A 27,804-nucleotide genomic window follows, 5' to 3' on the forward strand; every position below is an offset into this window, starting at 1 on the left:
ACAGAGCAAAACTCCGTCTCAAAAAATAAATTTTTTAAAAAGAATATTGATATAAGTCACAACCCGAAGACCCCAACTTCCCCACTGCATATGTGACTGGGGAGTTCATTGTGGACTCTTTCTATGTGACCACTCTCGAGACCTTAATGGCTGCTGTACTTGGGCTGCCGGACACCATAAAGGACAAGACTGAAAGATTCACCTCCAACCTGGTGTTTGCAACCTGAGGCCAGTCCTGTCACAGGTCACAGGGAACCACTGCCACCCCTTTTAATTACAGTGTCTGGAAGAAGGGGCCGAACCCCTTCGGATTTGGAGAAAGCTTGGTTTCTTTATCTTGTTAACAACAACTTATCCCAGCGCTCCAGTAATTACAGACCCATTCCTGAAGCAATCACATTGCTTATTTGAAAGAAAGACTATTTCCTTTCCCTAATGAATGTGAACAGTCCCCCAGAGCCTAAAGGTATGGGTATGAATGCCCCACTGTAACAATAAAAAACGATTATAAATAAAGACACAGAGCTGCTCTGTTCTTAAAAATCACCGCATGATCAATTAGAAAGACTTGCATGAAGATGGGACTCACGAGATTTTGTTTTAATTATTCTGCCCGAAGGAAAACGATACTTTGCTGTTTGCTGGCACCATTGTACAGAGAAGTTTAAAGAGACTTTGAAAACAGGATCCTGCTCATCCTTTTCAAACCACAGGCAAACACAGTTGCCCTTATTTTTTGAAAGGGGAAAATGAGGTGTAGACAGATGAGTGTTTTCTGTGTTTAGCCAGGCTATTTACAGACTCATATATCATCATATCCAACATGTTTTTTATGTCTCTCCCCTACTCAGCTGTTCTGATCATTGTATTTGAAAACTCACCAAAAAGGGGAGAAATTAACAAAAGGCTATAGAGAAGGTGAGCTTTTACTTTTATAAGCTGCCAACTTCTTAAAATAATTTTAAAATGAGGCGTGTGTGTGCGCCTGCGTGTGCATGTGCGCGCGCGCACACACACAGACACGTTTGAGTATCCCTTGGTGTTGGGGTCAGGAAATAGTAAGGATAGAAAGATAGGAAGAGGTGAGGGCACTTCACTGCAGCCCCTGAACCCGGGAGTACCTGCCCCTCCTTGAAGGCTGCAGCCTAGTAGCCAGAGGGCCTGGGATATAGCCAGTGACTAGGGCTGGAGTAGCGAGGTTGATGAAAAATCATCTACTTTATAGTTCTGTCAGACCAGGGTACCCTTGGAATGAAATCTTTTAGAACTTGAAAAAATATCCACTTACTAGTGAATACAGGACCCCCAGCTGAGACCTACTGCTGCCCAGGATGGCAGTTTATAATTAATATTTCATCAGGGGTCAAGCTGCAGACCACCAAGAAGGCCCTCTGAGACCATACTGAAAAATAAACTTGTTACTCTTTGCCAGTTTTTAAAAAATAAAAGAGGGAATCCGTTTGAAATTCATAGATAGGAGTCTGCAACTGCAAAATTTCCAATAAGATTAACTAAAAATTCCTGAGGAGCCTGAATATTTATATTTCCAGAGATTCTTTACTGCAGTATCAGTACTTCTTAGATGGGTTTCTTGTTCGTGGATGGCAAGTGCCTTTGCACTGCTTCTTTGTACAATTCTTAGCCACATGACTTTCCTCAGGAGTTGACAGAGCCCCCCACCCTCCCCCTCAAAAAAATTCAGAGGTGCCTTATTTCTGCTTACTTTTAAAGGAAGAGAACAAAAATTATTTGAAAGGGTTTCTGGAATTTGACTATCTATATGGTTTGACCGTGTTAAGTGAATCAACTAATCACATTGACCAAATCACTAGCTAATTCAGTAAAGCAATCAGCTTAACTAATTGTCCAGCTGATGATCAAATCAATGAACTGGTCTTGTTTTGGATCTTTGGTTTTTCATTTGCTTTGTTTTTGACATTGGGTAGGCACAGCTCAAGTTGTGCAAGCTAGACATTCTTGCCAATGATTATAGAAAAGAAGTGGACAATATACTTAAAAATGTGAGAATCCATATGGAAAACAGAACTTCATTAAAGAATTAGATGGAATTAAATGGGTTAAGCTCATCAGAAAAAAAAAAAAATTAAAGGAAAGGGCTATTCTTACCAGGGAATGAAGTCTCTGCAGAAATTGATTATGCAGAGGGTCCCTTTGGGCCTTGGAACAATTAGCTCTCAGAAAATTAGAGGACAGCCTTTGGCTTCTGGGGATTCGAATGTAACAGGTGTCTGCTGTCCCTTAGGAAACTGTTCACTCCTTCTAGCTGCTCATTTTTTGGCTGCCTGCCCCTGCAGGGTAAACCCAAACCCTTGAGAGTTGAAGATTTTGAATCATAGAGAACCTGAATAATTGGATTCTTGGAAGGCATTACTTTTGCAAGATTCCGCCACAGATGTACTTCCTGGGGTGTTTTCTGTGATAGAAAAAAAAAAAAAAATTCCCTTCTCCTACTGAGAAAAGACAAGAACTAAGATGGCATATTTCCTAAAGTGGGTAATGGAGAGCAGACAGTATTTTTTTCTGTCCCCGTACTTAGGACAGCATGAACACTGGGGGAGGTGACTGGGCCTCTATCTTTCAGATACCTGAGAAAAGTGAAATGTGATCTCTGTGGTGATCAGGGTAGAGTTATTAGGCATGGACAGAAAGCACGGAGTGCACAAATGCCTTTGTGCAAAGGAGAGTGATTTTCTCATTTTACCTGCTGAGAAAGAGTAGAGGTATTTACGCCAGGACAGGTGTTATCAAACAGACGAAGGACAATCTGACAGAGAGTTAATTAAGGATCTTGAGCGTCAGGAGCCAGAGAAAGAGAGATCTCACGTAGAAGGCAGGTATGGGAAAGATAAGTCCGAGACGGAGGGTGAGTACTTTTCCCACAAAGGGGAGGCAGCACATTCTTGCTTCAGGGTGAAGGATACAACACATTCTGAAATGAGGTTTGGGATAGTGTGTATTTTTAGCTGTTGCTGTGAAAATTCCTCCTATGGAGAGAACCATCTTTGGGGAAATTGCCTCTCCAAGTCTCCCTGGGTAGGGGCTAAGCCTCCAGGGTTTGGCTAGGCCAAGGCCCAGCTCTCAGAGGCCAGAGTGAGGTGAGGCTGCCTATAGAGGATGGAACTTGGGAAGAAGGGGAAGAAAGAGATAGAAAAAGGCTTCCGGAGGGACCTGTGTGAAATGACTGGGTCTATGCAGGATGTGACTCCTCTCTGTGGCTCTTCAACTCTTCGTAATAATCAAACTGACATGTTGGGTGGAAATCGATTTTTTTTTTAAACCAGTGAAATTGGGCCCCGGGAGTGGAACAGAGATACAATGTGTGGATGTAGGGTCTGGAGCAGACGGCCTCTAAAACTATGTCTATGCTAGGGGCACAGGAACCATGGTGGGCCCCACCTGATGTCAGAGTTTCAGAGTAAAACAAAGTGAGGCTTTGAGAGTGTTTGCTGAATTTTATTATGTGGTTGCCGAGATCAACACACAGCAGAAGAGAGAACCACTTTGCAATATAAAAATCTATATTCAGGCCGGGCATGGTGGTTCATGCCTGTAATTCCAGCACTTTGGGAGGCCAAGGTGGGAGCATCACCTGAGGTCAGGAGTTCGAGACCAGCCTGGCCAACATGGTGAAACCCCGTTTCTACTAAAAATACCAAAATTAGCTGGGCATGGTGGCGGGCGCCTGTAATCCCAGCTACTTGGGAGGCTGAGGTAGGAGAATTGCTTGAACCTGGGAGGCAGAGGTTACAGTGAGCCACTGCACTCCAGCTTGGACAACAAGAGCAAAACTCCGTCTCAAAAAAAAAAAAAAAAAAAAAAAAAAATCTATCTTCAGTGGTGATTCTTATTTAAGTGTACACATTGGCACTTTTTTATTTTGAGGGAACTACGGTAGTATCTATCAAAACTTAAACTAGGAACAACCTCCAACTCAATAATTTCACTTCAAGGAGTCTCTGCCTTATAGAAACACTCAAATACGTGTACAAATATGTAAATGCAAGGAGGTTGTTTTGAAGCATAACTTATAAGAGGAAAAACTTGGAGACAACCTGATGTCCATAAATAGGGAAATAGTCAAGTTGATTATTATACAATTATATGGAAAGATCTCCAGTATACTGATAATTTTTTTAATTGGGGCAAAATTTACATAACATAAAATTAACCACAAATCATTTTTAAGTGTACAATTCAGTGACACTTACTACATTCATAGTGTGCAACTGAGTCAGCCAAATGCCTAGGCAGATAAGAAGGCGTCCCCAGAGACTCTCCAACCCGCCCCACAAGAGTTTACATCGGATGCTTTCGCGCAGATGAGGGAACTGCCCGGGGCTTGTCTGGGCATGCCCACAGTGGACGGGAGCTCGACCTGCGCACTGGGGGAAGTGGGTGGAGCCATGGGGCATTCGCGCCCTACCCAGGGGAGGAGCCTGCTCTCTCCAGTTCCTGTGTGGTGGCCTGGGGTTCAGTGTGGAGGGCGTGTTGCAGGACTCCATCTCACTTTGCTGAGTTTTTTTTTTTTTCCTTTTTTTACCTTTTGCCCAGTAAAGTCCTGCTCTACTCACTCTTCAATGTGTCCGCGTGGCTAAATTTTCCTGGTCGTGTGACAAGAACCTGGGATATAGCTGAACTAAAGAGTAAGGTTCTACAATACAACCATTACCTCTGTTTAGTTCCAAGACGTTGTTATCACTCCAAAAGGGAGCCTCATATACATTAAGCAGTCACTCCTCATCACTCTTGAGAGATGATTTTTTGAATATTTGAGACAGGGTCTTCCTTTGTTGCCCAGGTTGGAGTGCAGTGGTGCAATGATGGCTTACTGCAGCCTCAACCTTTCAGGCTGAAGTAATCCTCCCACCTCAGCCTCCCAGAGTAGCTGGTATTACAGGTGTGTGTCACCATGCCCAGCTAATTTGTAAATTTTTTGTGCAGTTAGGGTCTCACTATGTTGTCCAGGCTGGTCTGGAACTCCTGGCCTCAAGCCAGGAGTTTCCCAAAGTGCTAGGACTATAGGTGTGGGCTACCACACCTGGCTGAAAAATGATTTTTTTTTTTTTTTTTTTGGAGACGGAATCTTGCTGTGTCACCCAGGCTGTAGTGCAGTGGCACGATCTCAACTCACTGCAAGCTCCGCCTCCCAGGTTCACACCGTTCTCCTGCCTCAGCCTCCCGAGTAGCTGGGACTACAGGCGCCTGCCACCACGCCCGGCTAATTTTTTGTATTTTTTTAGTAGAGATGGGGTGTCACCGTGTTAGCCAGGATGGTCTTGATCTCCTGACCTTGTGATCCGTCCTCCTTGGCCTCCCAAAGTGCTGGGATTACAGGTGTGAGCCACTGCGCCTGGCCGAGATATGATTTTTAAATGTTAGAATAATATGAACAGTGTCATCCTATATGTGTATGAAAACCCTCCAAACATGTCCTGTGTTTCCTTTTACTGACAGAGGCGTTGTAGAATAGTGGTTCTAGGCAGAGCTCCAGAGCCAGGCCACCTGGCTTTCAAATCCTGGCCCTGACACAGACCAGCTGTGCATCACTGGGGGTGTGTTTAGCCTATCTGTGCCTCTGTTTCCACAGGTGTAAATTGAGCATAATAGTAGTGCCTATAGAGTGGTTGTGAAGAGGAAATCAGTGAGGACAAGCCTAATACAGTTACTGTTTAGTCTACTTACTTCTGTGTTTGAAATTTTCTTTTTTAAGTCAAAATCATGGGCAAATAAACCTATTGCCAGTGTAGGTAGCAGGTGCATGGAACACACATTCCTAGACCACTCCCTTTCAGGATACCAACTGAGGGCTACCCCAACTCAGTACTTGCCTCTTGCTTAAAGCAAAGGCTGCAGGGAGGATGCACATTTTCATGCCAGCACAGAGCACCCTTTAAATCTCCTCAACAGCATGGAGAAATGTAGGCTTTAAAGAGCAGCAAAATCCTGACTGACAAGATTCAAGGGAAGTACCTGATCAGAGAAGTGCAAGTACAAGATTCAGGGAAGTACCTGAAAATGTAAGTTTTAGAACTTACATTTAACTCAAGGGCCAGCAGGCATTTCAGAGAGCAAGAGGGAGGTCTCTGTGAAGCTGAGATACCCAAAGAAGAAGGAACAGAGGGAAGAAGGAAGGAAGGGAAAAGAAAGAAGGAAGGAAGGGAAAAGGAAGAAGGAAGAGGGGAAGGAAGGGAGAAAAGAAGAGAAGGAAGAAGAACGAGAAGGAAGAAGGAAAGAGAAAGGGAGGAAGGAAGAAAGAGAAGGAAGAAGGGAGAAAGGGAAGAAGGAAAGAAAGGAAGGAGGAAAGGGAAGAAGAAAGGGAGGAACAAAGGAAGAGGGTAAGAAAAGAAAGAAGGAGGAAGAAAGGAAAGAGAGAGAGGGAATAAAGAAGGAAGAGGAAACGGAAAAAGGGATGAAAAATAAGTTAGGATGAAGGAAAGGAAGAAAAGACAAGGTGAGGAAGTATAAGGAAACAGGTGGGCCCCAGCCCTGCTGTGATCTCAGGCCTCGGCTCTAAAGGGTTCAAGTAAAAACAAAGCACAGGCAAAGCCTTTTTTTTTTTTTCTAGATGGAGTCTCTCTCTGTCACCCAGGCTGGAGTGCAGTGGTGTGATCTCGGCTCACTGCAACCTCTGCCTCTCGGGTTCAAGCGAGTCTTCTGCCTCAGTCTCCGGAGTAGCTGGGACTACAGGTGCGCACCACCACGCCCAACTAATTTTTGCAGTTTTAGTAGAGATGGTGTTTCACCATATTGGCCAGGCTGGTCTTGAACTCCTAACCTTGTGATCTGCCCGCCTCAGCCTCCTAAAGTGCTGGGATTACAGGCATGAGCCACCACACCTGGCCAGCAAGGCAGAGCTTTCAAACAAAAAATCAAGGGAGAACTAAGAGAAGGATTTGTGATTTCAATTTTTTTCTACTCAGTCCTAATCTACATGGAGGTCAGAAACTGGACAATACAAAGCTGCCATGAATCAAGGAAGGAGCAAGCACAGCCGCTGCCAAGCTCTCACATTCCCGGGTGCTTTCCAGGATGCCCCTCCAGGGTGCGAGTGGTGGCCCACCCCCAGGGGTGCCTGCAGAAACTGCTACAAGGGTGATCCCCTGAGAAACATTTCACTTCGTTTCTGAATCGGAACACATCCCCCAGCGGACTTGGGGCTGCTGGACTGCCAGGGGTTTGCAAATATTTACCAAGGTTTGGAGGCAGTGAACACAAAGCTCAGGTCCAGCCAATTTCTTAGCAGAAGGCGGAAATGCAAGTACGGAATTGTCTTGCAGAAAAACGCAGTTTTGAACTTCTGTCTTTTCAAAGACAATATTTTAAAACTCAAATGCTACGAAACTACCAGATAATGAGGTAGTTAGATGGAATTTTGCTAGCATATATTTGCAAATATTTTAAGAATGCTTTATCTACTTCTGTTGATTTAATGAAGTGATTGAAAAGGGTTAAGCCGCGTTTGGCATCTTTAAAATGGCGATTTTGCTTCTGATAACTTTCCAGAAAAATTAAAGGTGTTGTGAAGGATAAATTATAGTTTGATTCGAGTCGTCTTGTTAAAATGTCATTCCTCTTTCTCAGCAACCTACTTCCCGTCTCATTAAGCCAGTTGACTGGATAGGTCTAGACAATTATGACGATGATTTACTAGCTTCATGCTCAGTTGTCACTGGGAGCCGAGGGATGGGGGAAGGGAAGTCACATTCCCATCTTAGGTGTCTCTTAGAGGGACAATCAAGTCCTCAGCTGTAGCGTTAAACACAGCAATATAAAGCAGAGACACAGTAAAGCATTTTCACTGCTCTTATGAGCTGAGATATAAAATGAGATTTATTTGCAACAATCTGATAGAGAAAATTGAGCCCTGAGAATTGATGTCCTAGAAAGGCTTTCAAGTCAGCCAGAAGTTACTACAGGACGTGAGTCACACAGCAAAATATCAAAGAGTTGGAGGAGAAAAAAAAAATTGAGCTTTGACATTTTCTGCAGCCACTGTTAAAGAAATTGACCAATGTGTACAATATGAATTATGGTCACAATTACAATCTTCCCCGACCCAGTCTTTCCCAACAGCTGGATACCTTAGGCTCTTAGATTGATGTCATCATTCAGCTTTTTGCTTTTTTAAAAAATTCAATTCTACTGCAGATAAATAAACAAACCCCCTAAATAGCTCTCTCCTTTCCCCCCAGAGGTTTAATCCTTATAAAAATAACTCCGAATAATTGTGATGTATCTTCTGGCATTTCACATTTTCTGAAAATTACCATTGAAATTTGAATTTAATGATATAATAACCCCCAGATATATTTTAAACTGAAAGTATAAACTAGAAGTTTTGGTGAAATCTCATTTACTCAGGAATTCATTTAGTGGCCACTATTTGCCATGGTTTTAATGTGGGTCTGATATTGGTAGGTCATGTTCGGAGTGAAGATATATGCAAGTTTTCAATTTGTGTAATCCAGTTAGTGCTTCCAGAATGTTTTCCATGTCTCTGCATGTTTGCGAATTACCAGAGGTCACAGATAAAATTTTAAAGCGTGAGAGTTGTTCATGAACATATTTGGGCTTTGTCAAAATCAGGATGTCTGCCTTCCCTGTGTAGCTTACATCTTTTTTTTTTTTTTTTTTAATAAGTAATGGGTCTGAAGCTTCAGGACAAAGATGACCAAAACCAGTTTTTCTGCTGGGCCCTGTGAATGCTACCCAAGATAATGCTACACATTTATATAACACCCACAGCTGCTTATGCTGCAGTAATTCTTTCAAAAGTTCTAGCAATCTGGACTCCTTTTTTTATTTGATTTGGGGATTTAGTCACTAATCTACAGTTACTTCTAGAAATAAGCAGATGACTGCTTCAAAAAGCAAAAACTTTCTGACACCTTTTATTACCCTCTAGATGAAAATGAGAACGGTAGTAATATTCAAAGGTAACTGATACACTCAATGGTGGCTCACCACCTCATTTCAGACAACCAGCGGGGCTCAACGCACAGCTGCTCTTTTATTCTCTTCCAAGAGAGTTTGTGTAAGAACTTTGCAAGCATTTCCTGTACAATTTGTCTTTCTGGGAAAATTGCATGTGGCATAGGTATAACTTGCTTAATAGTCACAATTTGTTAATTTCACCTTTTTTTCTCAAGAGAGGTGGAAAAAATGACTAATTGTGTGGTGGGTGACAGAGAGTCTTTCTTTGGACCGTAAAAGGTAACTGGATCAACATGTCTTCAAACAATGTTACTGACTTAAAAATTCACATCTGCACTGTATTTATAGTTACCGTATTTTTTGACCCATTGCTTATACTTGATCAAGACTCTTTTTTTTTGAGACAGAGTCTTGCTCTGTCACCCAGGCTGGAATGCAGTGGCACAATCATGGCTCACTGCAGCCTCCATCTCCTTGTCTTAAGCAATCCTCCCACCTCAGCCTCCCCAGTTGCCTGGACCACAGGCTCACACCACCATGCCCAGCTAAAAAACAACACTCGCCGTGCTGCCCCACCAAATTTAAAAAAAAAAAAGAAGAAGAAGAAGAAGAAGGCTCTTAAAAAGTTCTCTTTTCTAAGTAGAAATTTGTGAAACTATGTTTGTTTTTTCATTACCATTCATTTCTAAGACCAAAGGATATTGTTCTCTACTTTCTTACCCCAAACCAAACTTTTTTTCTTTCTTTCTATGGTTATGTCATATTAATTTTTTTGTTTGTTTGTTTTGGTTTTGGTGTTTTTTTTTGAGATGGGGTCTCGCTCTGTCACCCAGGCTGGAGTGCAGTTGCGCCATCTTGGCTCACTGCAACCTCTGCCTCCTGGGTTCAAGCGACTCTCCTGCCTCAGCCTCCTGAGTAGCTGGGGCTTAAGGTGCGTTTCACTACACCCGGCTGATTTTTGTATTGTTAGTAGAGACAGGGTTTTACTATATTGGCCAGGCTGGTCTTGAACTCCTGACCCCGTGATCCGCCTCTAACCTCTACCTCCCAAAGTGCTGGGATTACAGGCATAAGCCACCACACCTGGCCATGTCACGTTAATTTTAATGAGGCAAAATATCTATCAAGCTTAAAATCATATGAGAAATTTGAAGGAAAATGATTATAGATTTTATTCAGAAAAGATACTCTGGGTCGTCAGTTATTCCTTTTTTTCTGATTATTAAGGCTGACTTTTTTTTTTAAAACCCTTTATTTTGAAATATGTATGGGCTCACAGAAAGCTGCAACGCTTACACATAGAGTTCCATGTACTTGTTGCCCATCTTCCCCTAGTGGTGACATCTTATATAACCATAGTACCATATTAAAACCAATAACCTGGCATGGAATAACACTAGTAACTAGAGTGTAGACCTTACTCTGTGTTCACCAATTTTTACATGCACGTGTGTGTGTGTGTGTTTATTTATAGTTCTATGCAATTTGACCCCAGTTATAGATCGGTACACCATTACTGTTGTAGCTAACACAGCAATTAGGATACAGAATTGTTCCGTCAGCACAAAGGAACTCCCTCATTCTACCACTTTGCATCCTCCCTCCCTCCCCTGTTCATAATCCCTGGCAACCACTAATCTGTTCTCCATCTCTACACTTTTGTCATTTCTAGGATGTTCTATAAATGGAATCATATAGTATGTAACCTTTTGAGATTGACTTTTTCACCCAGCATAATGTCCTTAAGACCCATCCAGTTTGTCACATGTATCCATAGTTCATTCCTTTGCATGGCTGAATAGTATTCCACTGTATGGATATGCTAGAGTTTGCTTAACCATTCGCCCTTTGAAAGACATTGGGATTGTTCACAGTTTTTTTGCTATTACAAATAAAGCTACTATCAGCATTCATGTACAGATTTATTCTCTGTGTGCATGAACGTAAGTTTTCGATTTCTCTGGGATAAATGCCCAAGAGGATATGATTGCTAGGTTATGTGGCAAATGCAGATTTAGTTTTATGAAAAACTGTCAAGAAATTTTCCAGAGTAGATGTACATTTTATACTTCCACCAGCAGTATAGGAGGGGTCCAGTTTTCCCGCATCCTTGCCAGTAACCAACTTTTTTAGATGAGTAAGTGAACATGAAAACATTGTGAGATGACAAAGGCCACATATAGACTAGGCAAAGTATGTGAAAGGAGATATTTGTCTTGCATATGAGCCTCAGACAGCTTTTTCAGGAGAGATGACACAGCAACATTTGTTGTAATATAAATTTCCCCCGCTCTTATCAGCCTGTAGCCATGTATCAGTTAGCAATGCAAGTGATAGAAAACTCTATACAGCCATTAAAGCACATGGGGCTGTTTTCCTCACAGAACAAGAAGTGCAGAAATCAGTGGCTACGGAGGCTTAAAGATGGCTACTGCTGCTGCTGCTTCAGGAATCACGTCCACATTCCTCCAGGAAGAAGACAGAAGGAGAAAAGGCAGTGTTTGTATCACAGAAAAAAATTTTTTTTTTTTTTTTTTTTTCCAGAAACACCACTAGTGTTCTGTTTTGGTCACATTGCCCAGAACACTGCCTCACATCCCCTCATGGCTGGAACAACATGGTAGGGAGAAGGGCCTTGGAATGCTGATTGGGTCAGGAATTCACTATTATCTGCCACAGGGGACCGTCAACATTAATGGGCAAATTTTGCCGGCTTAAGGCTTCCCCCGATGATGCATGGCCACATCCTGTTGTAATGTCCTCCATCCTAAAGTATTTCTGGGTGTTCCTATGGGGTATCTCACTTGTGCTTATAAGCAAAGTCCAGTCCCACTGCTCAACACCATTGTTCTCTGCAGGTCGTTGTGAGGTACAATGTTGTCTGCAGGGCCCTCCCCTCCCCTAAGCTTCTGCTCTGGTCCTCTGGTTGTCACCATGGAGGAACTAGAAACTTCATGCAGTTGGGGCTGCATTCCTTGCCAAAGTGGGGAGAGAGATTTCCCCCCTGCTTTGGGCACCCTTTGTCACACTGTGTGCCATGCATTTCATGACTACCTTTCTGAACCCATTTCCTCACTTGAGCTTAGGAAGCTTCACTCTTCATTGGTTCATACATTGTCCATGGGGTTGGACAGGTGACCAGACATAAGGCCATCCTTTCCACTGATAATGTATTTCTCATTCTTACATTCCCACAAAAGTAAAACCTAACATGCCCTTTTTCCTTTCCTTTCCTTTCCTTTCCTTTCCTTTCCTTTCCTTTCCTTTCCTTTCCTTTCCTTTCCTTTCCTTTCCTTTCCTTTCCTTTCCTTTCCTTTCCTTCCTTCCTTCCTTCCTTCCTTCCTTCCTTCCTTCCTTCCTTTCCTCTCTTTCCTTCCTCCCTCCCTCCCTCCCTCCCTCCCTCCCTCCCTCCCTCCCTCCCTTCCTTCCTTCCTTCCTTCCTTCCTTCCTTCCTTCCTTCCTTCCTTCCTTCCTTCCTTCCTTCCTTCCTTCCTTCTCTCTCTTTCTCTCTCTCTTTCTTTCATTCGTTTTTTGAGATAGTCTTGCTCTGTCACCCAGGCTGGAGTGCAGTGATCCAATCTTGGCTTACCACAGCCTTGACCTCCTGGGCTCAAGTGATCCTCCCACCTCAGACTCTTAGGTAGTTAGCACTACAGGCGCAACCACACCCACCTAATTTTTGTAGAGACAGGATCTCCCTATGTTGGCCTGGCTGGTCTTGAACTCCTGGGCTCAAGCAATCTGCCCACCTTGGCCCCACAAAGTGCTGGGATTACAGGCATGAGCCACCATGCCCGGCCTAGCATGTTCTTTCCACGGCAAACCAGCTCATGCAAATAAACAGCTGTGTAGGGGACTTAGCCAACCTCACCTGTCCAGACGTGAATCTCAATGTAAACTAAGAAAAGACCACCTGTGCACACTGTCTTCCTATTGGATTGCCCGTGTGAATTCAGTTGGTCTGACTGAATCACTAACTCCTTCCTCCCTCACTGCTCACAGTTTCTTCCCCTGGTGTTTGTTCATGTTACAATGAAAAATGACAATTTTCCAATCAAGGATGTAGACCCAGTTAGAGCTTCTTTAGATTCTAGTGGGACAAAGGAAGCTCCTCCTGTTTTATACTTGGTCTTACCCAGAAGGACAAAAAGTGATCCCTCCTTTTATCATTGCTGCCTTTTTGACTTAGTGCATGCAACAGTAGTTGGGATGTGCATTAGTTACCATGAAAATGGCAGTTGCTATAACAGAGAGGCTGATAGAACAGAGATCTAAGCAAGAGAGAAGTTTATTCTCTCTCAGATCTCAGAGATGCTATGGGACCTCTACCATGTCAAACATCCAGCCACCCATGCTGTTGTTACTCTGCCATACTCAACACACAGCTCCAAACCCTGTGTCCAGTATGGCTGCTCTGGCTCTCACCATCATGTTTATACCTAGCCAGCAAGAAGGTGGAAAGTAGAATAGGAGGAAATATTTCTTTCCTTTTATGGGCATGACCAGGAAGTTCCCCACACAATTTTTGCTTAAATCCTGTTAACCTGACCTTAGAAGCACGACCCTACTTAGCTGCATGGGAGGTGAGGCTGGGAAGCATGGTCTTTATTCTGGATATTCTGTTATCACAACAGAATTATACACTTTGGGGAGCATCTAGCAGAATCAGGTACAATGACCTCTAGATTTGGGGCCAGACAGGAATGCTACAATTTTGGGTGGTGGTTCTCAACCAGGGGTGATTTTGCTCCCCTCCACCCCACTCCGCCCCCATTCCCTTCCAGGAGACATTTGGCAATGTCTGGAGATATCATTGTGTGTCACAACTAGGAGGATGTGTGTTACTGGCATCTAGTGGGTAGATGCTGTAAATATTCTGTGGTACACGAGACAATCCCCAACAACAACAAAAATTACTCAGCCTAAAATCTCAGTATTGCTGAGGTTGAGAAATCCTGCCTTAGGAATCTGTCTTTACAAAGCCTTAGCCCACCACGTGTTAATCTCTCTCAGCTTTCATTTTGTGCTTTTCCAATAAAATTTACAAGATTTAGGCATATCAATATGCTTCAATAAATTAGAATTAGAACTGTAAGACACTGTTAGCTCTGTTTGCCATAGGTCATTTTAACAAGAAAATGAAACTTTGTTAACCCCTATCCATAGTTCCACGACCACCACTACTAACCCAGCTTTAGTTCTGAAGAGGAAGGTTTCCTTCTTTGGGTTTTCTGAAGCTATTTAATAATAGACAATATCCCACTAATCCAGAGTAAAGAAGAAAATCTGTTCAATTAAAGCCAAGTGTAATTGTGTATAATTAATCACAGTCTTCTTAAGGGAAATAAACATAATTTGTTTTTAGTAAGAATGAATCTATAATTATTCAGTGACAGAGGAAAAACCATTCATTAGTATATCATGTTCACTTTTAATGTAGTGAAATGCATTGTAGTTTTTGCTGTTTCAGGCATGAAAACCTGTGTGTTAAATCTTGTCATTTCTGGTTCTGATAATCTGCTTTGGTGACAGATTGAAAATGCAGTTTGTCACATCAGGACATAAATCTTAAGTAATCAACCTGAGAGAACAGTACCAAACCCTCCGGAGAGGTTTCCAACATGCGATGGTGACATTTCTTAATAAGCTCAGGATTAGTGATCTAACTTGTCACTGGTTCAGCTGGAAAAAGTAGAAAAATGACACGGTTGCTACAGTGTCCACTCAGGAGTTGTCTTCTATAAATCTGGAAAATCAACTTCTGGAAATTCTCCCCTGAGATGAAGATGTAGTGTGTGTCAGCAATGCATCACAGGAATCTTTCATTATTTTAGGTTGTTATTTAGACATCATACATTTTTCTTGGGGACAGAAACAAGCATACTGTTCTTCATTTCCTATTCGTCTGGATCTGAGCACTTTCCTTTTGGGTTCATAGGACTTTGTAATTATCTCTTTTAAAACATCATTTCACAGGGAGTCACGTGCTACCTTTGCATTTTCATTCCATTTCCACCTATTGTTTTTCATATCTTTATTATTTGCCTTTCCAATGAGACAGTGTCTTGGAGAAAATGTTTATTTCTTTTATTTTGTTTATCCCACGACATTTAGTACAATTCCTTACATGTACGATGCATCTTTACTGATTGTTGTGTTTTCCCTTTGTTTAATCTCATGGCTATAACTGTGCTCTTGGAGTCACAAGTAGACTTAAAAACCATTGTAAGACTGCATGCAATTACACTGTTATTATTATGATGGAATACAAAAGAATTTGGAACACAAAAGAGTAGAAAGGCCAGGCACGGTGGCTTACACCTGTAATCCCAGCATTTTGGGAGACTGAGGTGGGCGGATCACGAAGTCAAGAGCTCGAGACCACCCTGGCCAACATGGCAAAACACCGTCTCTTTACAAAAATTAGCTGGGTGTGGTGGTACATGCCTGTAGTCCCAGCTACTCGGGAGGCTGAGACAGGAGAATTACTTGAACCCGGGAGGCAGAGGTTGCAGTGAGCTGAGATTGTGCCACTGCACTCCACTCTGGCGACAGAGCAAGACTCCATCTCAAAAAAAGAAAAAGAAATAAGAAAAAAGAGTAGAGAATAAAAGATCAGAATGTTGTGTGACTTTGACATATTTTAGGTAGGGAACTAAATGCACATATGTGTATTAAAACAATGTACAGAACTTTAACTTGTTATTAATAATCTCTCTCTGCTTTCATTTTGTGCTTTTCTAAGAAAATTTCTGTTGTATCAGCAGATACAACAAATGATCTACCTGGTAAGATCATTTAATGCAAAATGTGTCTGAAATATTAAGTTTATGTGGCAATGAAGGAAAACTTTTTAATATCCTTGCTCATTTGTGACGAAGAAGAACACGCAGAGCCTTTGGCATCCAGGCAAAGACTCAAGCCCCTTGTCACACTTCACCACTTACTAGCTGTGTATCTGTGAGCAAGTTACTGTAACCTCAACTAGCTTCATTTTTACTGTGTGTACAATGGGGATTATGATACCTTCCTTTCAAAGATTAAATTAAATAAATTATCATTTATATCACCTAGCACACTGTCTGGCAGTGTCAGAGTTCTTGGGACACAAGCAATAGAAACCCACCCTGCCAAACTTAAATGAAAAAAGGCCATTTATTAGAGTAATACTGGGGGCCTCATAGAATCAAGGAAGAGGTAAACAACCCAGTTTCAGGACTGGGGGACTCTGGGCATCTTAGCAACAGGAAGTCCTGACAGCTTTCTGGGCACAATGTCTCCATGGATGACTGGGCTCATCTTCAACCACTCTTGGTTCTTCTTAAGATGTATATTTTTAGGAGACAGATGCTTATTTCTCTGGACTAGGTTACCTGATTTTACAAAGGCTGGAGGATTGGGTTAAGTCACTGGCTTCCTCACTAGATCATCAGGAAACTGGGAATGGAATTCTCTAGCCACCGGACTCCAGCCTGGGTGACAGAGTGAGACTCTATCTAACAACAACAACAACAAAAACCAAAACAACAAAAACAAAAACACCCTTCTATGGCTTCCTATTTTCTTTAAGATAAACACCAAAATCTGCAATGTGTCCTCTGAGGTTTAGCATAATCTGACCTATGCTTAATCTCTTTCTTCGTCTTGTAGTTTTCTATTCCCTTGTTTCTCAAGCTTCAGGCATGTTACTGAGGTTCAGTTTCTGGAATGGTTGCCATCTTGGTCATCATATAGCCAGGTGCCTAGACCTCTCTTCTCCACATTTCACAGCCCCTGCCCCACAGCTTTCTTCGTCTGATTAACCCTTTCTCATTCACCAAGACTCAACTCAAGTGGAACTTCCTAGGGAGTTTCTCCTGATTGCCCAGGCTAGGCTAATTGCCCGTTATTCATTTCTACGGCCCCTCCACCTGCGCTTTCTTTTCTTCACATTTTTCATAACTATAATTACTTGTTCAGCACCCCTCTTGCCCACTATTGGCAGCACGAGGGGAATAACTGCAGTTCACTGCCGTCTTCCTCGGCTCTACCACGGTGAAGGGAGTGCAACACCTTCTCACTGTGCATCTGTGGGCTCAGGTCTTCAGAAAAACGAATCCCCCAGATTAACAAAGATGTGCTAATTAAATATTAATTTAAAAACTTGAACACAGCTGATCACATAGTTTTATTATTTATTTATTTATTTATTTGAGATAGAGTCTCACTCTGTCACCCAGGCTGGAGTGTAGTGGTGTGATCTTGGCTCACTGCAACCTCCGTCTCCTGGGTTCCAGCGATTCTCCTGCCTCAGCCTCCCAAGTAGTTGGTATTACAGGTGTGTGCCACCATGCCTGGCTAATTTTTTTTGTATTTTTAGTAGAGACGGGATTTCAGCATGTTGGCCAGGCTGGTCTCGAACATCTAACCTCAGGTGATCCACCAGTCTTGGCCTCTCAAAGTGCTGGGATTACAGGTGTGAGCCACTGTGCCTGGCCATCACATAGTTTCAGAGTTAGTCTTCTCCTCATTGATATGGACCTGTGTTGTGATTTTTTTTTAAGTACAAAATATCTACAATATGAAGTATACATTTTCTGCTACTAAGGTTATTCTTAGATCATGTGATGAAATTAACTATACTGATATTTTGTGGTGCTCCACAAAAATTTCCATGTCGTTAAAGATGGAGACAATAGACACTGGGGACTACTTGTGGGGTTGGGAGGGAAAAGTGGGATGAAGGTTGAAAAACTATTGGTTACTATGCTCGCTACCTGGTGGATGATGCAATATACCCACGTAACAAACCTACACATGTGCCTCCCAAATTTAAAATAAAAGTTGGACTTATTTAAAAAGAGAAGAAAGAAAATTATATTTCACAACTGTATTGGTATAAAGGTGAATATATTAATATTAGACATTAGACATTTTATCCAACCTAAAAGCAAAAATAAAGGTATTTGTTAAACACAAAAATAGGCCAGATGCGGTGACTCACACCTGTAATCCCAGCTCTTTGGGAGGCCAAGGCGTGCAGATCACTTGCGTCCAGGAATTTGAGATGTGTCTGGACAATATAGTGAGATCCTATCTCTACAAAAAAATACAAAAAATTAGCCAGGCATGGTGGCATGCGCCTGGGGTCCCAGCTACTTCAGAGGCTGAGATGAGAGGATTGTGTGAGCCTGGAAGGTCAAGGCTACAGTGAGCCAAGATTGAGCCATTGCACTCCAGCCTGGGTGACAGAGTAAGATCCTATCTCAAATAAATAAATAGGACAAAAATAAAAAATAAAAAGAGGAAAAAAAAATTTCATGTCTTTCATGTGTCATCTATGCTGTTACTGTGAGGCTGGTGTGTGTTAACATCTCTTCTTCATAGATACGATGAGGATGAGACACCCCTATGGTCATTCATGTCCAATACAACTGCTTTGCATGTGTATCTATTTCTGTTGGATTCACCACTTCATCAGTAGCTTCGAAACGTCTCCCAGAATTCCACATAGGTCCAGACTTGTGCTGAAAAGGAAATTGAGGATATAATAGATGCTAACAGGGAAATATACTTTATTATGTTGTTCTAAGGACTGGAACTTTAGAAACATATTTGAGGATAATCTTTTGCAAATAAAGAAACTTGTCCAGGTTGAACCCTCAGGGCTCAGATATATTTTTTTAATACATTGATTTGAAAGAAATGGAAGCTAGAAGCCAGAATTAATTAATTAATTAATTTTTATTTTTATTATTTTTTTTGTGATGGAGTCTTGCTCTGTCACCCAGGTTGGAGTGCAGTGGTGCGATCTCAGCTTACTGCAACCTCCACCTCCCAGGTTTAAGAGTTTCTCCTGCCTCAGCCTCCCGAGTAGCTGGGATTACAGGCGCGTGCCCCACACCCAACTAATTTTTGTGTTTTTTTGTAGAGACAAGATTTCACCATGTTGGCCAGCATGGTCTCAAACTCCTGACCTCAAGTGACCCACCCACCTCCTCGGCCTCCCAAAGTGCTGGGATTATAGGCATGAGCCACCATACTAGACCCAGAATTGTGACTGACATATTTTGTGTGAGATACAAGAAGTAAGAAATATCAGAAGAAGAACAAAAACAGAAGAAGATGTTTTCTGACCTGAGAAATCAGAATAATAATAAAGGCAAGTCTGTCAATAGTGATGGCTGAACTATGGCTGTCTGATGCATAAGTCCAGAATTCCTATTTCCCATTGAAAGGAGTTGCTACTAATTATTAATAATTGTAAGGCGATGACATTGTGCTAAACATTTTATATAGGATCAACCTATCTTATGAGGCTGTCAATAACCTCATGCCAATATTATTTTCCCTTTTTTTTTGCATAAAGAAATCTTAACCCAGAGAGTTTAATAAATTGCCCAAGATTACACAGCTTGTGGTAGAGCCAGAATTCAAATTCAGTAGACTAAATCCAGGGTTATATATGATGCTATATTGCCAGTTTTATATATGTTTATGAAATTTTACCTGAAACCGTTAGATTCTATGTTGTGAATGATGTCATCTGTCACTTTTTTTTTTTTTTTTAGAGACGGGGGTTTCTGTCTGTCACCCAGGCTAGAGTGCTATGGCATGGTCACAGCTGACTGCAGCCTAGACCTCTTGGGCTCAAGCAATCTTCCCACCTTTGCCTCCCAAGGAGCTAGGACCACAGGCATGCACCACTACACACAGATAATTTTTCAATTTTAATTTTGTAGACACAGGGTCTCTCTGTGCTGCCTAGGCTGGTCTCGAACTCCTGGGCTCAAGTGATCTTCCCACCTTGGCCTCCCAAAGTGTTGGGATTACAGGCGTGAGCCATGGTGCCTGGCCTCTGTCATCTTCTAAGCCAATTCTTTTCAACTTATTTATTCCATCTCTATTTAGTAGAAGGGAAAAAGGATACTTTCTATAGTTTTGGTTAAGGATCATCTACTTTATACTTGTTTATTTTAAATTATTGTGGTTTAATGGTTAGCCTAGTAAATTAGCCAAATAAATTAATATGTCATTTTTTAAAATAAGATGAATTCTGGCCCATTTTTTCCCATTCATAGATTATATAGGGACCCATAGATATGTACGCCTCAACTCAGCAACTTAAGAAAATTATAAGTGCTACTTGCCAGAGGGGACTGATTCATATTCCTTATAGGATTGGTGTCTGTTTCACTTCTTAAAAATTCATATCTCTCTCCTCATACATTATCACCTCCTTTTCCATTTCTCTTCATATTATTATATGTTGCTTGCTGGTTCTGGGACTCACTACTGGTTATTTGGAACAAAACATTTACAGATTTCATGGGACATTGAGTTCAGCTATTAATATTTGAAAAAGAGAAAACGGCAGTAGTCTGTTAAGGAGACTAAATGGTGTACATGTTGCATGTAAAACAGAGTTTATTTTGAGCAAAGATCCCCTAGGGGAATGCTGCTTGTATGCTGTATCTGATCTGCTGTGGAGCACATGCCCAGCCAAGCCTCCTTTAATAAGGCCGCCCACTCTGAGCCCCTGTGGCAACGGTGCTTGGCTGTGGGTGCACCTTCCGCCTTTGAGCACCCCACTCACTCACACAGCAACCTGCCTCCCCAGCCAACTGCTCTCCACAGGCGTTAATCCATCCCCTCATTAACGACCAATCCAATTCTCTGTCTTGAACAAAGGGAGTCAGAGTTTAGTCCCTTGAACTGAAAAGTCCTATGGGGCTCAGCCATTTTCAACTGTGTGATTAGTAAATAACGTGGGTCTGCAGGAAGAAGGAGAAATTTAAAACAGAGGACAGCAGAGAAGGGGGCTCTTATGGCTTCAGAGAGCATTAAGGGGGCAGAGGGATGTGCTGCTGTGGTCCCCGAGGCTCCCAATGAGGTCCATCTCCAGTTCCACGTGGTCCCAGCTTGCTTTTTGTTGATGTCATATTCTGCATCATAAACACATATTTGAATTGCTTTAGAGGACTTCTCTTTCTTGCAGCCAAAAAAAATCTAAACTACAATTACAACTATCTAAAGTCAGTTTCCAGATTTGGATTTATGTATATATGGTACATTTTCAGCGTTCCTGGGAAGATGAGGGAGAGACAATACAATGTAGTGGTTGGGGAGAAGGCTCTGTAGCGAGACTGCTTGAGTAGGAATTCTAGAAGTTCTGCCACTTACTGGTTGTGTGATCTTGGACAATCTAACATCTCTGTGCTTTGGCTTCCTTGTTTGCAAACAGAAGGGTAGCAATATTTTTCTACATCATAGTTTGTTGTGAGAATTAAACACATATAGACAGTGTGCTTGGCACATAGCATTTAAGTTACCCAATGAGCATTTGCTGTTATCTTGGTAAGGGCTTACTTTTGTTTTTTGTTTTTGTTTTGTTTTTGTTTTTGTTTTTTTGAGATGGAGTTTCACTCTTGCTGCCCAGGCTGGAGTGCAATGGTGCAATCTTGGCTCACCATAATCTCGGCCTCCTGGGCTCAAGCGATTCTCCTGCCCCAGTCAGGAGACTGGGGCAGTAGTTGGGATTACAGGCATATGCCACCTCATGGCTAATTTTGTATTTTTAGCAGAGACGGAGTTTCTCCATGTTGGTCAGGCTGGTCTCGAACTCTGGACCTCAAGTGATCCATCCGCCTTGGCCTCCCAAAGTGCTGGGATTACAGGCATGAGCCACCGTGCCTGGCCAGTAAGGGCTTACTTTTACACACCCACCCACCCACCCACCAACACACTCTCACAAACACATATATGTATATGCATACACATAATAATGCACACACACCTGTAATATGTATAATAAAATATACATGTGTGTATATATGTATATGTATATAGATGTCTATACACACACTTGCCCCCCCGCCCCGCCTATCTGGCCTGAGCCTGAAGCTCTATGTTCCTATCTCACTTCATTCACATTTACAGCCTTTATCACACTGTATCGTAATCTGCTTATTTGTGTTTCTCTCAACACATGTGAGCTCCACAATTCAGGTAATTGCCTTCTTTGCCCTCTTATCCCCAGAGCTTTACATCTGATACTGGGGATGTTCCTGAGCTCACAGTAGATTCATACTGTTGGACAGGAAGATGCTAGATGATATTTCACTGTTAGATTGTCATCCCTTTAGCTTAACACTTGACTCTCTGCTCAATTTACATGTCCCTAGGTGACATAACACTTTATGCTGTTACATTATTTACCACACAGAGGGAATGGATTTCCAAGTCCTCCCTGAAAGTAAGCTTTGGCGAGAAGATAGGAGAGGACCTCGAGGGGTCTGGATGCTGTGGGCCATGGACAAGTGAAGAGGATGAAATTCACAGTCTTCCTATTTCTGCTCTGGAATAGGTCTCATAGTAACATCCTCTCCCCAACTCAACTCACACAAGCAGCAGTGGCTGCGTGGTATTACCTAGCAGCACGTTGCAGCTTGCTTGTAGTAGAGAAGACAGTGAACAGTCACATTCTATTGGTCTGCTGGGACTGCCATAACAAAATACCACAGACTGGGTGGTTTCAACACCAGAAATTAATTCTCTCACAGTTCTGGAGCCTGAAAGTCTGAGATCAAGGTGCAATTGTGTTGGTTTCTGGTGAGGCTTCTCTTCCTGGCTTGCAGATAGATGCCTTCTCACTGTGTCCTCACATGGCCTTGTGCAGGGAGGCAACAGAGAGAGAGAGAGAGAGAGAGAGAGAGAGAGAGAGAGAGAGAGAGAGAGAGAGAGAGAGAGAGAGAGAGAGATTTCCAGCACAAGCTCTCTGGTGTCCTATTGGATTAGGGCCCTCCTGTTAGAACCTCATTTAATCTTAATTATCTCCCTAAGGGCACTATCTCCAAATACAGCCACATTGGAGGTTAGGACTTGAACATATGAATATGGCGGGGAAGTGGGGGGAGGGGGGAGGGGCACGATTCAGTCAATAACACACATTAATCCCAAGTGGAGGCCTATTTTAATTAAGTTTTGTGTATGGCCCAAGTATTCTACTCTGCATAACTATTTAATCAAAATCCAAACTGAGAGATGGGTCTCTGTAGCTTGTAGATGAGAAACAAAAAGCAGTGATCCTTAAAATGAGTTTCCTACAATCACACAGGTGCCATCTGGAAATGCAGAAGCCATTACATGCAAGTCAGTTTCAAATGTTAAACCACACAGTATCGATTCTGGCTTTCCCAGGTGACCCTGGAAGAGTGAGAACGTCTTGCAGAGCCCAAGTGCAGTGGAGGCTGCCAGGCCAGGGCCTCTGATACAGATCTAGGAGTCTGAGTAGCTGCAGGGCCTGGATGGGGAAGGCTCATTTAAGTCTGGTAAATGCAGCAGATGAGTTGAGAGCCACATGAGACTATGCAACCAGAGGGTAGAGCTGGGAAGGCCCTGAAACAAAGAGATGGAAATGGAATAGTAGGAGGCTGGGGTCAGAGGATTGAGGCCAGTGTTAGAACTAATTTCAGAAACACTGAGTTTTCCTCTTCTATGTGACTTGGCATGCATGCTGCATTTGGGGCCTGATTTTAAGTATCCAGAGCTGGCTTTACACCATTAGCAAATTTTTGGCTGGGAAAAAAAAAGAGTTTCATAAAAGTTCAGGCATTATGCTCTCCCATGGTACTTCCTGGTGAAATGTCCAACCTAAGTGATCTCATCTAGGCGTAATACTAACTCTACTTTGACTAACAATCTCTTTCATCATTAAAGTGAATTTTTAATTCGGATTTTTATTCTTCATGTATAAATTATGTTATCACCTAGTTGACTTTGTAACATAATGAATGGAGAGTAGCTGTAGTTATCATTCTTTGCAATCTTTCTTTGTTATTATTCATTTATTTTTAGAACATTATGTCCTGAAAGAAGAAGCCTTCTCTGACCCCAGGCCCCCATATTGGATCAAAGCCCCTAGTTATGATCCCTTCTAGCAGCCTGTACTTCTCCTTTATAGGTCTTCCCACCATTGGAATTAAATAGTAATTGCGTGATTAATTGTTTAATGTCTGTCTTCCTTGCCAGATTATTTTCCCAATGAAAACAGGAGCCAGGTCTATCTTAATCACAGCTGTATTGACTCTGGTTCTTCCTTATAGCAATAAATTCCTTTTAAATGAGTTATTTCATTCACTCATTGATTCATTTGTTAACTCATTTATTTAGCATTCACAAGCCCTAGGAACTGTGCTACAACAGGGAAACAAAAACCAATGTGATCATTTCTGGATTCAAAGAGTTGGCAATTTAGTACAGAAAGTTTTTAACCATTTTATTTTATGTTTTATGGGTTTTTTTTGTTTTTTTGTTTTTTTTAAAGATGAGGTCTCACCATGTTGCCCAGGCTGGTCTCAAATACCTGGGCTCAAGTGATCCTGCCGCCTCCATCTCCCAAAATGCTAGGATTACAGGTGTGAGCCACTACACCTGGCACTTAACCATTTTAGGTGAAAGTTCCCCTTGAGAACCCAGTGAAGGAAGTGGGCTCTTGCAAGAAGCTACTCATCTAAAAAGCACATGAGATTTTGTATTCAGCTTGGTAGGTTCACAGATCCTTGAGAATCTATTCACTGTCTTCCTAAAATTATGTGGATTCTGAGGTCACAGTAAGTCCATGAAATACAGACTTGAAGACACGTACAAGGTAAGAGGACGGATGAAGAAGGACATCAGCATTTCCTCCTTTGGGTCAGGAGAGGCTTCCACTGCAAGAGATGTTTGAGCCACGTTTTGAATGACAAATCTTATGTTACCAGGGGAAGTCGTGGGAGCATTCGAGGTTGAGAAGACAGTGTTTGGAAAAGCATGGATGTGTAGAAGTGGGAATGGTATTTAGGGAGGAGAATCAGTAGGACTTTGTGACTGATTGGATGTGGGATGTGTGAGAGAGGGAAGGAATAAATTCCATACTTCTGCCTTAGGCAACTGAGTACTAGGTTTAGGTCTCGGTGGGCAGCCTCAGAGGCATAAACGTCAATTCAACAAAATAACAAGCTCAAGGGTCACATTTTTTTTTCCACTCAAAATAAAATAAGCTTTTGAAAGTGATAAAAAGTACATTCCTTACAATTTAGATTACCCAGCAGATTGGATACAAGAAGGCCAATGAGGAAATCAACACGCTTTTTAATCACAAAAGTTATATCTGTGCAGCCACACTAATGCAGCTTTCTAATCTTTCTTCTTGAAAGAAGAGCATGGTCTGTATGAGAAGCTACGCTGGCCACATGCAATTTGGGTCATGCAGATTATCATCACTGCCTGAAGAATCCTGGGAGACTGCTTGCTGGCAGGAAGGCTTACACTTCAATTATGGATCTGATAAGCTGGATGTGCTTAGTGTGGTGCATTTGTAAAGAGGATTCTCAATGAATATTCAGCCCTAATTCATAAATTTCTTATAAATAAATTTTCCTGCGTATTTGGAATCTTAGGCATTATAAATCTTGACGTATGAAAAAATTCATGAAAGGTACAACCCCCTTATAATTAGTTGCAGATTCAGATTTCATATAACAGGACAGTAGGCTTTAAATTAAATTTTTTTCAATAACAATTCCATTGGGATATAATTTGCATACCATGCAATTCACGCGCTTAAAGTGTACAATGCTTTCAATGAGTTTTTATTTACTTTAAAAAGTTTGTTTTCTAACTTTTAGCAATTAAATGGTATTCCTTTTGTAATCAGAAAAATAATACAAAGTATGCATATTTAAAATTTTGTGTAACAGTCCTTATACATAAGGAATTTTCTCCTTTGTTGGAGACAAGAGAAAATATATCTTATGTGGGTTTAAGTTAAAGTATAAAATATGGTTAAAATATTACCATAAAAGTGGCATGTTTAGTTAGAAGGAAAGACTAAAGGTGGGTTGTTCTAATGGCTTTCTTCAATGTCCTGCTGGGTAGGGAGACCCGGTTTAATTTACAGATCTTCACTTCACTATCAGGGGCTTACAGAGAAACTTCCCCTGCTGTAAGCTTCTCAGCTAATGGGTGATGTGCTGTGATAGATGTATTCTCACCCAGGATAGTGGCGATATTGTATTAAGAGGGAAAAAAATAAATAATTACCTTGGGATTTAACCTGAGGTATGTGTTGAAGAAAAAGCCCAACTTATCCATTCACTGTATATATATAGTGAGAAAAGTTGGAAGGTTTTTCACAATTCTGAATGTCACCTCATATCGTGTGTTAGTGATCTTTGTGATAGATGGCATAGATCTAAAAACCATGTTTTTTTTTTTTTTTTTGCTAAAATAACAATGTGTAGAAAACAACAATCATTTTCCTAGAAAATGGAGAGAACTGTTCAAAAGATGAACCTCTCTGGTTTGACCTAAGGTGCAGAAATACAATTGGCATTTAGGCTGACCCTTATATTGGTAATTTATGTAAAACAGTTTTTTCTTTCCAAGATTGCATAGTGTATAGTAGGAAAGTGAATAGACAAATTTGATCTGACCCATTTTTACATCACTGGGAAACTAATGTTTGTTTTTTTTTTTTTTTAGAAGAATTTTATTTTGAGACAGGATCCTGCTCTGTCACGCAGGCTGGAGTGCAGTGGTACAATCACGGCTCACTGCAGCCTCAACCTCCTGGACTTACATGATCCTCCCAACTCAGCCTCCCAAGTAGCTGGGACCACACGTAGGCCACCATGTCCAGTTAATTTTTTTGGAATTTTCTGCAGAGATGGGGGTAGGAGGGGGTCTTACCATGATTCCCAGGTTGGTTTTGAACTTCTGCTCAAGCAATCCTCCTGTCTCAGCCTCCCACAGTGTTGGGATTACAAGCATAAGCCACCATGCCTGGCCTGCTAATAGTTCTTAAATGCAGCTCTTATCTTGTTACTTCTGTAGTTAAAGGCCTGTTTAATGCTTGGCACCTGACTTTAAAACTGACTATAATATAGCACCATCCCAAATTTCCTCAGACCTGTTTCCTCATTGTTTCAAACATATATTGTTTCAAAGACACATTTTTTTATGTGTGACTATTTGCTTATATTATTTAACTTCCTATTGTATTTGCTTTTAATAAAGTCTAATAGATGCTATAAAAACAGCCTTACAATCTCTTTTTCTTTTCATGAAGCACACTGTCTACTACAATGCTTAGTGTGCCATTTAGGAGGACCTATGAGGAGGGAGTTTTGCTCAGTCTTCTCTGCTGCATAACCAGGAGGCTTATTTCTTACACAAATTACCACTCGTAATTATATTTTCTTTGTTGCTTTTGCTGGCAGGAAACTCTAAGTTTATGAATCTCTTCTTTAATACTAAATAGATTCTTACAGCATGACTTTATTCGTATTTTTTCCACTGACTTAATTTATTATTCTGGCCTTGCAGGAGAAGGGGCAGTGGTCCTCTTTGCCTTTTAAAATCAAATACTCATGCATTTTTGCAAACCATTTCAAAACTTTTATTGGCTCTAAATGGAATAGGAATAACAAATTTAAAATAATGCTCAACTTGCTTTTTTATAGACTTTTTGCTCTTATTTTCCTTTTTTCAAACCTCACCCAGCCCTCAAATCCAGCTTTTCCATGCATGCCTTCATTCTTCACTGATCTCCGTTTTCTCGGAGCTCTTGTGTTAATATAATTTTACATTTTACTAAGTATAATTTTGGATACCTCCTAGTGTTTCATGTGTATTAGTCCTGTAGTTCTGGGGTGTAGTTTTTTTTAGTGGTAGGGATCATGGTTCATACTTTTCTGAATCATCTAGTAAAATAATATTGTATCAAGAAATGCTTTCTTTTTACACTATGTTTGTAACAAACATTGAATTTTTTAGCTTATTAACTGTCAGAGCACCCAGCACATCTTTAGAATTGCAGGAACCCATTTT

The 27,804-nt window shown here is 41.5% G+C and overlaps 1 long non-coding RNA gene across 1 annotated transcript in view; it reads left to right on the forward strand.

The window, feature by feature from the left end:
- The window catches only part of LOC126955308 (uncharacterized), a 54,534-nt gene extending 35,341 nt beyond the window's left edge, over positions 1-19,193 (forward strand). The window contains exon 5 of the long non-coding RNA XR_007725882.1: positions 18,866-19,193. This is a non-coding gene — a long non-coding RNA (uncharacterized LOC126955308). The remainder of the gene's footprint in view (positions 1-18,865) is intronic.
- The last annotated feature ends 8,611 nt before the right edge of the window (positions 19,194-27,804 follow it).

This window comes from Macaca thibetana, chromosome 5, assembly GCF_024542745.1.
Source record: "Macaca thibetana thibetana isolate TM-01 chromosome 5, ASM2454274v1, whole genome shotgun sequence".
In the NCBI taxonomy this organism is placed as follows: Eukaryota; Metazoa; Chordata; class Mammalia; order Primates; family Cercopithecidae; genus Macaca; species Macaca thibetana.